The following is a 13,425-nucleotide window of genomic DNA, read 5'->3' as shown; positions in this document are numbered from 1 at the left end:
AATATTTCACTTGTATACTAGTAATTAAAAGATTTATTTATCCATAGGATATAGATTGCCGTAACTCTAAGATTATTGGTTAAATGAGTTTAATGGATGTTCATCGAAGGTGGATAGACCCCAAACTAATATTATGTTTTGTAAACTTAAATTTAAATATAAAATTATAATTTTTTTAACCAACAAATATTTTGAAACTTACGGTAATCTATATTCTATATAGAAATTCAGCTATACATTTAATCTGGATGTATTACAATAACTACGTCCTAATAAATCCGGACAACATCAATTTGTAGCATTGCTAGCACTTTTAAGATTGAAACGGAGCAATACGATCTCCTTATTTTAAATCCTCGGTTGAAGTATCAAAATCATCTCAAGTATTTTTATCTCAATTAGGATTTAACAGGGATTTCAGCGTATGTATATTATTAAATTGCTCAGACTTTTGAATATTTGTCTTACATTCTGCTTCCTTCCCTGTGTTACAATATATATTACAATATATATATATTGTAATACATATGTAACACAGGGAAGGAATACACAATACTTGATGTGCCTAACCTCTTTTCCGCATTATAATTTTATGAAAATAGAAATTTATAAATTGATATGTTTTTATTCTCTTTTTTAATGATTACTGTTCACATTGGAAGTTTTAGCTGGAGCACTTCACCTCGCGGGATTTATGCAAAAATTGTTAATGTCCCAGAACATCCCGTTGGTTAAATATATTTATTATCTGCTTACATACTGTTTCCTATCTGCATTCATTCAAAAATTAGCAGACGGTGCTGACTTTGTTATCATTTTCTATAGAGAATTTTTAAGTATAAATATTCTAAAACAAATGCATACTATAAGGTGAGTAACTGATAATTTCAAACTTTGATATTTCCCTCAGTGATACTTAAACGAATGCATATAATTGACAATCAAAGAGAACTATAATGTAATTCTCACCAATAATGAACTTAACATTAACAATTAACGACTAATAAAACTAACTAATTTGAGTCTGTCTGAGCATGACACTGGTGCCGTGTCGAAAATATTCATTAATTTATTTAAATTATATCATTAATCGTTTCTTGGTATTGAATGAAATAATAAATACAAATTTTGATAACTAATCAAATCTATCAATCATTTTGGTTTCAAATATGAACAAACAGTTATTTGAGATCGATTATAAACTAAAAGAAAATACTATCTAATCATCAACAAAAGTCCTAATTTCATCTGTGCACAGCAATATGCTGTTACATTGTAATTAGGAACAATAAAACCTTGTGGAGTTACACGTAGTTTCTTTATCATTTTATTCTAATTTAGTAGTATTATTTCTCGACTAAAAATGCGTATGATAAGAAGGTAGATCTTGATTCTCGTTTCTTTTCTGGATTTTAAACCAAAAAATCTATAATAAATATTAAGTTCATAAAATGTTTTATATGAGAAATGTTACAAATGTTTTCTTGAGTCAACGATATACAAAGCAATATTTTACTAAAGACTTTTATTCACAATTTCACACACTTCATCACAGGAAATGCGACATAAATTAGTCTGATGTTTATTAGCCTCTGAAATGCTTGAATAATTGTGATAAAGAGGTAACTTGCCTTAACAATCCTTGTTTTCTCCTCTTGTTTATTCCCGAGACTGGATTTGATGAACAACATTAGCCAGGTTTTATATTTTAAATTTTACATCATTGACAACTCTTTAGAGGATATAACTTTAGTAAAAATAATGATATCATTTAAACCTGACTGATGATGTCTGATATCGAAAACACGTTTTGGGCATGCAAAATAGGGTTTTTTTAAAGTAACTTACCTTTTTATAATAAATTTTGAAGTTTGAATGTAGACGTTTCACATCTTCAATATTCATATTGTTACATACTTAGATGCATGTTCGGTTTCATTTTACATTGGTATCGGTCAAGTTATTTTTACACAATTATGTACTTTCCCCACATATCCACCTCATACACAGTTTCCTACCTCGTAAAGCTAGCGGACTGTCTCAACAGAGGCGATCAGGATGTACCTTCTTTTTGGTACTCTGTTTTAATTATAGTTTTATCAGATGTACTCCTCTTTATCTGCCAGCGCTTTCCATATCCAACATCAGGGAAACGAGGCTCTAAACCAACAGTAGACTTTTTGCTTTGTATTTAATGTAGTTTATGACATAATTGTTCATATTATTTTGAATTAGCAGGGGAAGGTCTTATTCCTTACGATTTTATTAGTCTATCATATTTAAATACTATCCCAAAACATTATATTGGATTTATTTTAATCTTTAAATTGTGCAAAAGATGCTAGGGCAAAACCTACTTCCTGTTCATTTTGAAATATAACTGTAATGCTAATCTTGACAAAATGAATGTGAGTAATAATAGTACCTTTTGTGTGTAAAACACGTTAAACTTTGTGGGACACGAGTATAATGGAGTATAATATTCATCCGGATATACACATGTCATCGAATCTAGTTGCATCAAGCTTTTGGACTTTTGTCGGACACCTTTAATTGAATGGCGAGACATCTTCAAGCTTCCCTAACGTTCATCGTGAATATTAAGTAGAATTCGCATTTCTATTTTTTTCTCACTTACTGCACCCGATAAATCGTAGGCAGTGGTAATGCCCAGGAGCAACCTGTAGACTGCAAAAACGTATTATTTTCCTTTTCTCAGGGGATGCCCCCAATACTGTTTGTTGAGTAAGAATGTCTGGAAGTCTCTAAGAAGGCATTTGCTGTTATAAAGAAATTAAAAAATATTAGGGAAAAAAGGTACCACTCACGAGGCCGGTCATCTAACGATGTTAATGAGTATTCGGTGTAGCGTTGAAAATTAATAGTGCCTAGAGTACCACCTGAATTACTTGATGTCAAACCAAAGACATTAAGCGCTCACGTTCTGGGACAGTCACCGGTATTAGGATTTGCTTTCGTGGTTCAGAAAATCAGAAAATTTTTATTTCTTTGAAGTAATAAATTACAGTAAGAATAAAGAGCCACATGGAAAGAATCCTGAGCGTGGATCTGAGTTCTATTAAAACATTGTGTGCTTAATACATATTCCATAAAGATATAAAAATAAAGAAAAACTCATAGCACTGAAAAATGAAATAAATTTAGAAATATAATGTACAGTATTTGTTAATATAAGTAAGTTCATACTAATACTGAAAAATTACAGAAAAATTCAACCACACTTAAATACATCAACTGCCGTAGTAATTGACTAGCACTACAGAAATACGTGTCTTCCTTTTATTGGGTCCAGAGGTTTTAGACCAGTTTCAGTACGAAAATATTTATAAAATCAAAAATATATTTGAAAAAATATAAAATTTTAAGCAGAATTAAAACTAATTATTTATAATAATATAATATAACAACGGATTTAAATTCGTTTTAAATAGGCTAAAGCTTTCAATTCAAAATATATTCAATTAAAATTTATTACAATAATTTATGAGGTGAAAAAGATTGGCTTGGCAGATATTTTAATACTCGCACATACAAGGTAAGACCAGCTTTAGCACATTGCTTGTGTGGATAGTATCAGTCAGCAATTTGACATATTCAAACAAACCCAGGGCAGGTTAGCAGCTCTGCGTAATCAGCTTCTACCTCCACCAGCCAGGCGGTGATCAGGTTTTTGTATAGACTAAGTGAAACCTGAATACCCCTTACATGAGCAGGTATTGTTCTATTGAGAATATTTGCGTGAAAGAAAGAGTTTGGACAATTAGCAGCTATTAACACTCTGTGGACATGCATGTCAACGTATTGTGTATAAAATGTTCTATTGAAATGTTGGTGGGTAACCTCAGTTATCATTGAGTCACGATATGTGAAAATATAGGCCAAAACAGATTTTATGTCTAGTTGCCTTAATCAAAGTATCTTTGTCTTGTTAAAAAATTGAAAAACCAGTTGGTATTGGTTCCAGTAGTTCTTTTGAAAATTCACTCTGATAAAAGTTTAAGAACGTAAAACCACAGGTGGCCTCTTCCTACAGTATTCCCTAGAATTTTTCTGGGTTAGTTCGACAAATTATTCAATTTAGCGATCACAGTCACATTACCAGGCTAAGGTCCCAATGGTTACAAGTTATACCTGATTAAGCCTGATTATTCCGTTGCTGATGGATGTCATGGTGACGAGACCGAGCTGAAACTAGCAGCGATACCAACAGATTTAGCGACAGTGGCGTTTTTATATACTAATGAACTGAAAATTCCCTTAAAGCACAACAGAAACAAACAAAATTAAACAATTAAAAAACTGCTGTTTCAGTAAAATTGTGTGAATAAATTTCAACTGCAATAAATAACTTATTATTATGTGACACATGGATGGGCGCACATATTATATGCACACTGTGGAAAGAGCTGTCTGCTTCGAGAGATCCAGTCAATACATAATGGGGGTGATTACTGTCTGATTTGGAAACTCTAGGACGTGACAGTACTATATTAAAGGAATGTAATTTGAAAACTGGATAGCGAGTAGTCTATTATTAGTTAGGAGTGGTTATTGGAAAAATCTTCGAACCTTAGCATAGCAAGCAACAGCTGCAGAACCCAACATGTAATAATATTCTGAAAAGCAACATTTGCATATTATTATACAAGTTGAATAGAAAACAAACTTCAAGAAAAAACAGCAACGATAAATATAACAAAAAAATTTGCCATTTTTAAACACGTTAGAGCATGTACTGATTGGTCATACTCGTATCAATCGCTAATTGGTTGCCCTACCTTGTTGTTATGTGCCAAATAACGTAAGTTGGCTATCTCCTTCGAGAGGGCCAGTTAATACATCATGGGGGTTACTACTGTCTGATGTGGAAACTCATGTACGAGACAGTACTATATAAAGAGAATGTAATTCGGAACCTGGTTAGAGAGTAGGTAATATTAACACATACCTTCGTCAAACAGTGCAAATAACAGCTGACTACTGCGTTGACTACTATTTGACGAAAGTATGTGTTAATGTTAATATACATTTTTCATTATAGATATTATTTTTCTTATGTATATTTGGTGAATGTAACTTCCTCCTTTCGGAGATTGGCGTAAAACATTTTTTTTTAATTTGGCATCTCAAAAATTAGTTCTATTTAAATATTTATATCAAAGATACTGCACTAAATATTACTATCCAACAGCTATAGATACCGAGCTATTCTTTCGTCAGTTTTCGTTTATGTGTGTGTGTTTATTTTAATAATATCCGAATTACTATTCTGGTTCTTTTCATATAAGCCTATTGGTTGTCATACAGGAAGATTTAACATGGTCTTCAGTATCAAAAGATAGATCCTCTGGAAATACAGGAAATCTACTCAAGTTTAATCTTATTGTGTTTATAAAATAATAATTAAAACTAATCTTTGGTGATGACACACAACCTGGCAAATTCTAAAAGGAACACATTTTGCTAATGATTGGCCATGGCATTTTAAACTTATGCAATTAAAAGTTTGCGAATCGTCCACAATCATTGTTAGCTGGTACAGCCCTCGTGCCTAATTAGAGAGCATTTATGCTTTAAGTGACTTCTCATTTGTGGAACAGAATAATGAGTTTAAATGTAGAAACCTTCTTTCTGTCTGTTCTGCTTTCCTCTTCAGCACAATGAGGTTTATTTGGATTAATGAATTTTAAAATTATAACTGCTTCAGGTATTAAATAATTATATAAGTAGAAATTGTACTAACAAATTCTTTGGGCAAGTAATAAAATTTTAAATGAAATTTAATTAAACAAAAACTGAATTTTGCGAGGCATTTCGAAATCAAAGATTTGAAATCAGGCAGCCCCACAAAATAATATAGTTCAATATAATAAATCAAGGTGAATGACTTATTGATTTTTTTTTATAAATATCAATTGTTACTCGTATCCCTTTTATTCTTTTAAACAGCTGTTGGATTACCATTTTCTAATTCAAACGTAATCTCAATGTGTTTACGGAAATAAAAAAGCGGATGGCACAAAAATATCTTTATAGTATTCTGAAAATGTAAATATGAATACTTAAATAATAAATACCTGATGTATGCCTACTTAAGTTTTTAAAATTTCATATGACTCCATCATATTACAAACTAAGCACCTTTACCAAGGGGTATAAAGACGTCAATTTTTAAAATTGCATGTGAAGCCTTAAATACCAGCTAGAGTTAGCAATAAGACGAACAGATTAATGAAATTTCGTGTCCCGATTCATAAGATTTATCTAGTACACAATAACTAATATATTAATTACAATGCATTTGAATTACAATGAAAGAATAAGCAAATATTGTACAATCTCCTCTTGACTTTACAAAACGCCTATATCTTAACTAAGTTTCTGTAATATTCTTACTATCACACATTATGAATATGTACCTCGTTTGGTAATGTTAGAATTATTAATATTAATTGTGACAATTATTTTGTAACTAAAATCACTATCATGCCTCTTAAGTTTAAAAACCGTTTTTTCAATTACATGTTAAACTATATTTATGGATTTTTATGAATGCTTCATATTATACTTTTTACTGATTCAATCCTAACGTAGTGTGGAAGTATTATTTACGTCCATATTACTATAAAGTGTTATATAAGGGCTATTTTACAATAACCAAACTATTTGATATTATATTTTTTACATTAATACATTTGAATTCAGGTAAATAAATTAAAATACTTTACAAGCGTAAGCTTATACCTTTAAAGTCGCACTTTTTAAAATGGTGAGGCATTGAAATTTATGATCAAATTTGGCAAATATGCCAGTCAATTAATACAGAATTGTCACAGAAACTCCGTACGTGGACAAATAAAACTTTAAAAATATTTATGGATTTTCAGTTTGAATTAGGGACTCTACATGATATATCAAAGTGGTTCATTTGAACAATGATTGCTATCTGTTTGGATAGCACAGCTTGTTACACGTTGACTGATCTGCTACGAAGCACAAGTCTAGTAATGAATGGAGGCTTAATTTCTTTCAATGGTATTTAATTCTTATCAGCTCTACTACTCATGAAGACTGTGTATGCAACTCGGCTCTTCGGTTGCTCTTCTTAAGGTAACCTTTCAACCTAAGGCACTTTCTATCCACAATGGATCATGAAGCAGGTACGCAATCTAATTCTAGGTCAAAAGGCTCAAACTGGTTCACCCACCTGCGCGCGATCTGAGTTCTCTACGACACTAACAATATTTTTCTGAAAAGATCGAGTGATGTTCCAACCACAGTACAGTGAAGCCCTGGGATTGTAACAATAAAGGACAGGAACCCAGGAAATACAATGGAGCCTGAGTGCGCTATCCTTTCCTTGCATTTCGGTCGAAAAATGACTAACTCGACCGTTTTCAAATAAATTTATTCCTAAGAAGAAAACTCGTAATATCGAGAAGGGGAGACATTTAGATTCTAGTGCCAAGACGATTTCCCTATGCAAGATACTGTGGATCAGTGTGTCTGTATGTAGAGTATATAAAGGACCTAGTATATTGCTTAAATGAGAGGTTCAGGCTGGAGTTACAAAGCTTAGCTAGTGTTGTAAGCCGATTTACAGAGTTGACACCGAAGGTAGTCATAACAAACTTCATGATGCTATGAAGCGTTGTGTGATAATCGTACTAGAGCAGCTGCTCAACACACAAAGTATGATGTAATTCTGATACATAATGTAAAACAAGGGACCACCTGTGACTTCCAGACCCTCAAATAAATCTCCTCTTTTGTGTTTTGTTTACTGCACACGTATAAAGATAACTATTTCTACGCTATTTGTCTTAGAAGTGTCATAAAACTATCTTCTCGTCATGCACAATACTTTTTCTTCTAAAATGGAGGAGTTATCATTAAGCCTGTGATAACTTTTTGACTTCTGAGGGAATCAACCCAAGATCTTATAAATAATTCCAACAGGTGAAATAAAATTGCCACTGGAATTGGAAGGGCCTGTATTGTGTATGTTACCGTGCTAGAGTCTGAGGGATAAATTAGGAATAAGACTTTCAGGTGCTAGCACCTATCTTATTTTTCTTTCCTTTTATACTGCTATTCCTTTCCGATTTCGTTTAATTATCAGGCAACAGAATTTGCTGGCAATGTAAACGATCAATCTAACGATTCCATTTACTCTCCTGAATTTATTTCCCGTGCGATTCTTTCTGATTTTTACATGTCTAAGTGAAAAATAGTGGATGCAACAAACAGATGTTAAATAATATCGTGTGTAGCTATCTATAATTAAAATCCATTATCAGCCTTTTTATTATTTTCTTAGGAAGCTTAGAAATTGCACCTAATCCTAAAAGAACCTTTGCGCGGCTTCCGGAGTGACAGGATATTCTGGATGAGTAGGGTTTGCGGTAGGGGGAAGGGGCCACCTCTTGTCGAGATCCATGAGAAAAATTTTGGACATCAGTCTCAGCCATTTTTACTTAGAAGAAGAGGAAGCCAGCTCTGAAGCAGCCTTTTCAGTCAAATAAGGCAGGGAGTAGCACGCCCTTAGGTCCAGACTAGCACAAACCTTCCGTTTTTGCTGTTAGGGAGTTCCTAGCGAACAACTCCAACAGTCATCTCCCACAGAAGACAATACGATCGAAAATACACTTGAACGCCAAAATCTCGACATTTGCTTTCAGTAATGTGCCGCTCCTGGATATGTATAAGGTTGTCCAGATTTAAGTTACACATCGGTTTTTGCTGTAGCAGTTTAGGTTTAACTGGAAGGTAAAAACAGCCAGAAGTGAACCCTTCTAAAGTATCATAAGCCTTGGTTCTTTGCCAATTCTTCTTCAGTGGTTTCTGCACTCTGTAGAGGCAGTTTACCTGTGTTATGATTTGGCATGTATCATAATACTGAAAGCCACGACAAGATAGTCCTTAAACCTAATGGTTTTCTGTATTCACCAATCCAACATTGTTTATCATACTACTTCTTAATGCATCAATAAATAACAGCTAACATTTCAATATTTTTTACCATTGGATATTTAATTTCCTGTATGTTGGCTGAAATACATTTCAATATACTTCTCATGATCCACTGTGAAACCACTTTTCTTCTAAAGGGAATTACTTTCATTCACATAACATTTGGCTTTTTGAATTTCTTACCTGCCTTAAAATTAAATATCAAACTATCGAGAAATTGCAAACAATTATAATCTTTTTCATTTTTTTAGTTTTGGTTCACTGACAAATGCAAAAGTGTAATTAGTTTAACAGTAATTAGTTTTCAAACGTATTTTTTTTGTACTCCTAAGATAACCCTTGATGTTTAACATATGATTTATAAAAATGTATTAGGTCTGCATTGGGTATGAGAGACTTGTACAGTATTATAAAATTTAACTCAATAATTTAATTTCAAATAGTGTCATTGCAAAAACAGTGTGGCGGCAAAACTGCATCGTGAAATAATGAGTTGTTTCTGCTAATGAGAATTGGGTAAGTAAATAGTGATGACTCGTGAATTGGCACGGCCATGTAAGTGGATGATTGCTGATGACGATAACTCAATTACCGAATGCCAGATACTGAAGTGATGATCGGTAATTCGGTTATTTCGGACCAGAACACACCTGTTCGCTGACATGGTTACTCGCTGTCAGCGAGTGTCCCTTCTTCTGTTGAAATCCAACATTGCTACATGACAATCAATCATTGTTATTCTTCCAACAATAAAGTGATAAATTATTTAATTTGACTTTTTTATGAAAATACCAACCTAATACATTGTCAACCTGATTTTGTCATATTCACGACTTGGAAAAGAAACGTATTAAATCTGCTAAACGAACTAGATACGATAAGTAATTAAATGAATAATTCTAAGCAAGTAGATTTCTGTAAAATAAAAGAAAATTAAAAAGCAAATAAATCTATTATATTTATGTGTCATATTTTATAATAAATTTATCACATTTCATTCATTAATTCTCTTACGGATATTGTTTGAATAAATAAAACTTTGTCCGCAATATAGATTTAAACTATGAATGAATTTATTAAATTGTTAAATTTCAATTTATAGACCATTGTAATTTTTCCTCTTATTTCTAAAATTTTATCTATGTTTTTAATTATTAGGTACCTCAGTTTGTTCAAATGTATTATTATTGTTCTGTAAAATTTTAGAATAAATGGGTATTTACTTTAAACACTTTTTCATACAAGACAGGCTGCGGTCTGCTCTAGCCATAAACAATCGCCCCATTGATCATTTAAGGATTTTAAAATAAAATTATATTTACTTAGATTTTAGAGTCTATGACACTAATATACCAATGTGTCGTTAAATACTAAGCATTTATAACGTATAATGATTGAAATGAATATAAAGATATAATCTCTTATGTTAGTACCAATTGTTTTCTTTCCAACCAATTGACTAACAGGAGTTCTACATGCATTGTCGAGGAATCGTCTAGTAATATAAAAAAAGAAAAACTGGTTACAAGATAGAAGTATATTGTAAACACTAATATTTCGATTCAATATTAGTGTTTACAATATATTTCTAGAAGGAGATAACAGTTAATCTATTTCTTTGCCAAACAAAAGATAATTCTATTGTTAAATTAGAATATAATACTTTTATTAAGAATGAATATAAAAGTATTTTATGATGGGTTTTAAAATATTAAATATAAAATAGAATTAAATCAAAATTGGTTACTGGGTGTTCTAAAGAAATATAAAAATTAATCAGAGTAAGTCTCTAGGAGGGATACCACGTAAACACAAACTACCATATGATGTGTTTTATATCTAACAACGTTCAGCGATGTAATATTTCTCAATTTCGCTGAAATGGGGCTAATATAGATGCAGTATAAGGAATGCAGTAGAGCAATCCCACAAATCTTTCCATTTTCATTTGCAAGGCGACATTTCGTACGTAATTAGTAATGGTGACAGAGACTGAGTTAGTTAAATTCAAATTTATTAAAAACACAGTTGATTGTGTATTTATTTGTGTATCTTATCCAAATAATTAATTAATAATTTGAGACGCATAACACAGTAATATATATTGCTAAACTCGAAGCTGACAGTGAACGCGGTGTAACCTGCTGAGCAGTCGGTACATAAATTGGTCGTTTCCGAGATAGGTCTGATTGAGCTGATAGTCAGTTCCATGATTGACTTGGGCATGTCTGAACAGATAATATATGTTGCATTCTAATGAACTAAAAGCAACAATGCTTAATGTCCGTTTTGCTATTTTGGTATCTTATTCGTTTCTTGGTATATTTTTATGAACACTACAGATGTTATAAACCTAAATGAGATAATGTATAGATTGCATGAATAAAATGAAAAATGTAACGGTATATAGTGAATAATTAACCGAAACAACGAAGTATTAAAGGAACCGATAGATGTTAACAAAAGAATTATCTATCGCACAGACAGATAGCAGTCGGACAAACTGGCTTTTGACCTTTTAACACTAAAATCAACAGGCTTCTTCCTCGACCGAGAGAGAGGTATATACCAACTTTCAAGGTTTTAGTACTTTTCTATCAAGAGTTATCGCACAGACGTACAGAGAATGTAGTTGTGCCTCTGACTATATTGAAGAGACAAAAATTTAGATGATATTTTATATTATTTTGGATACATTACAACGATTTTGTACCAAATTGACATCGTAATAAGAATGAATACTTAAAATTCCAAAAGAATATGTTTCTTTAGTAGCTGTAAATTATCCTTAAATCATGTGTTTTTTATTTGTCCTAGTCAAAATTTAAACTTCTACTAAGTATCTAATGTTTAATGAAGTATGCATTCTTCTATCCATGGCTTTCAAATCGGTTCTATTACACAAAGACCATAAATAAAAGAGAGAAACTACTGCTTTTGGGACGGGTTTTACTCTCCGGCCAAGGGTACTCTCCGGCCTAGGGGCTCAAAATATTTCCTATGTTAATGGTAATAATAGGGTTTCATTACGTACGCCAGACTCCTAGAACGGTAATAAGAATATTATCTAAGTAACGGTTTCTGAGTTCAACGTCCGTGTTGGAGTTCAAGAGTATATAACCTTAATGCAGTGAGACGGGAAATAGCGTAGATGTGACGATTGTTTTTAAAGTCCATCACTAAATTTGAAATGTATGAGGACATCTCGTAGTGGAGGTTAGGGCGCGAGATAATCGTTGGAGGAAACTTCGTTCAGAGTCTTGTTGCAGTTAAAAGTTGCAGGGTACTGAGGAATTGGAAACTCGTATGAAATCAATCTTTCAAATTCTGAAAGATACATGAATATCGGAAATTAAATGGTCCCTAACGCCACGTCTGCTGCAGGTACGATAATGGTAACCAATAACGTTCGGTAAATTTCATACGGAGGCTACAGCTCCAGTACCAAGTTGGTATAGGGTGCGGAAATGAAGTTTTCTCCAAATTCCGTTCACTTTTGGGAGTTTCGATTGGAAATTGGCATCTTACATATGTATTTTGATGTGCTACAATAATGTACGAGGGTAGGCTAAAGTTCCCTCTATTAACAGAGTCAGATTAATCAGCACGATAAGACCACAAGGGGTGATCCAAAGTTTGGAGGTAAAGACATTCTTACACAAAAACTATTATAATTTTTTTTATCCGTTTGCATTTGTTCTGTCTGGAACCCAAGTTTCAAAATAACTGCTGTATTTAGGATAATTTGAACTTAATGAATTTGAAGGTTACATGTTTGGTTTTAAGGATTTAAAGATTATTCATTTCCAAGAGGATTCTTTTACAAATAGTTCAAACAGACATGGAACAAATAATCGCTAATATCATTTTCCCATCTTTCACAGAAGACATTAAAATGTGACAGACAGTTACGACCTAATTATAGTAATCAGGATGATACCAGCGTGTAACCTATCTATGATTTGGGGTTAACGTTTTGTTACGCAACTTGATTTACTGCACACATTTTGTCAAATCACGTTCACATTCTAAAACATCACAACTTAACTCATGGTAATAACACTGAATAATTTTCTTTGATAACTAACCACTTATTTAAATGAAGAAACTAACTATGCAAATTTAAATGAATTAAAATCCAGTCACGTCAATTTATTGAAATCTCTATTTGTACGTTAACGTTTCAGATAGAGCTGATATCTAAAGTGGTCTAGGATAAATCCACCAAGGCCGCAGATTACCGCAGCTGGAATTTCAAGTTTTTGTTCCTACGTGTCCTAATGAATGTTTCTATCGTATGCTCACTTTGGTGCATGTTGACGCAAGAAAGATAATTATTTTTTAAATCTTAGTACTATATATTGTTGCTATGTATGCCAAATTAATTTTAAAGCTTCGAAACAATTGTAATATAAATTCTGTGTTGAATTT

General features: G+C 32.3%; 1 protein-coding gene and 1 long non-coding RNA gene across 2 annotated transcripts in view; one reads left to right on the top strand and one right to left on the bottom strand.

The window, feature by feature from the left end:
- LOC124362451 overlaps positions 1-13,425 on the top strand; it is a 401,560-nt gene that overhangs the window by 205,157 nt on the left and 182,978 nt on the right. The gene's annotated exons all lie outside the window — the stretch shown is intronic.
- LOC124362452 overlaps positions 1-13,425 on the bottom strand; it is a 156,497-nt gene that overhangs the window by 129,141 nt on the left and 13,931 nt on the right. The gene's annotated exons all lie outside the window — the stretch shown is intronic.

Source organism: Homalodisca vitripennis, chromosome 5, assembly GCF_021130785.1.
Source record: "Homalodisca vitripennis isolate AUS2020 chromosome 5, UT_GWSS_2.1, whole genome shotgun sequence".
Classification (NCBI taxonomy): Eukaryota; Metazoa; Arthropoda; class Insecta; order Hemiptera; family Cicadellidae; genus Homalodisca; species Homalodisca vitripennis.
The sequence above is the reverse complement of the archived record's forward strand: the minus strand, read 5'-3'. Positions and strand labels throughout refer to the sequence as shown.